Raw genomic sequence first — 1,293 nt, 5'->3', positions numbered from 1 at the left:
ATGCCAATGCAATATCAATATCCAGTGTAAATGGCTACAGGTGTGCTTTTGTCATCCCTGCTGCCAACTCAATGCTACCGATGTTGAGTCATCGCCTGTGAGTCCTACCCAAAGGCATGGGCTCCCATGCTCATGTGTCCAAGGCTTTTGCCAATGAACAGCATGTGCGGGCAGATCCACCTTCGCCAAAGCTAGGGTGAGAACCACCAAGTCTTGGCCTAGGTCAAGCCCAGAAGACTATGACACCTATCCAGGGTGCACAGATTAAACACAAAAAGGGTGCAGAAGTGTACGGGTGCACTGCCATTAATCGCCTTGGTAAGGCTCCAGCTGGCAAGGAAAAAAGGAAAATACCTCCCGCCTAATGGCTGGGGCAAAGGAAGTGAAGCTTGATTAGGCAGAAGGAGCATGTGCGAAGCCCCCGACAAAAAATAGGCCAGCAGCTCTTCCCTAATGGGAACACAGCTCCTCTACTTTCATCAAGCCTCAGCTTCAGCACAATTAGCAATAATCACACCTCGGTTTGACCTCATTGGCTATGATACTGCCACTGCGCAAAGCTCAATGCTACCGCCCCACCTCACTAACTTCTCTTGCATTAGGACCAGGGAGTGAAGAACAGGATTTCTAGTGTACAGAGATTCACAAACAAATCATTAGGGTTGAGGAGACTGCCTCATACAGATGCAAATAAACAAAAGGAATTCTGGGAACTAATCCCAAAGAGCTCCAAGAAAATCCTATTTACATGGGTTTATCCTATAGGCTAAAGCTCATCCAGTGGGTTTCTAAAGCAGAAGCAAGGATAATAGCTGATCAGATTCCCAACTACAGACCGGTTTCACCCCTTCTTGAGGCTCATCAATGTAGTGCACAGAGATAAATGTAAAGTGCCACCTAAAGAACGGAGTGCTTCATTATAGCTCCCACTTGAAATTTGTATTGGGTAATGCATATGTAGCCCACTTTATAAATGCCTGTGGCACTACCTGCTGATTACTGGTACTTGTTGGCGCTTCAAGGAGTTCTGAGCCCCGCTTACTATGGGGGCAGGGATTTCTCTGATAAATGGCGTGCCTCCACCCAGGGCTCTGCTATGGGGGAACTACAACTCTCACCCTGGGACTTGATGTGGTGTATTAACCCCTCAATGGGATCCACTGGCTTCAGGCTGATTTGCCCCTCCCTGGGGTAATTCCTTACCAGCTTGTAGTGGTCCTGGGTATACATACACGGAATACAGCAGATTGTGATGAAACAGATTGATCTTTATTGGGCAGACCTCTCCAGTAG

General features: G+C 47.6%; 1 pseudogene; it reads right to left on the bottom strand.

Moving 5' to 3' along the window:
- Positions 1–404: 404 nt before the first annotated feature.
- Positions 405–562, bottom strand: LOC116412583 (annotated as a pseudogene).
- Between the last annotated feature and the right edge of the window lie 731 nt (positions 563–1,293).

Source organism: Xenopus tropicalis, chromosome 7 (assembly GCF_000004195.4).
Source record: "Xenopus tropicalis strain Nigerian chromosome 7, UCB_Xtro_10.0, whole genome shotgun sequence".
Classification (NCBI taxonomy): domain Eukaryota; kingdom Metazoa; phylum Chordata; class Amphibia; order Anura; family Pipidae; genus Xenopus; species Xenopus tropicalis.
Note: the sequence above shows the minus strand (reverse complement) of the source record. Positions and strands in the feature narration are given on the sequence as shown.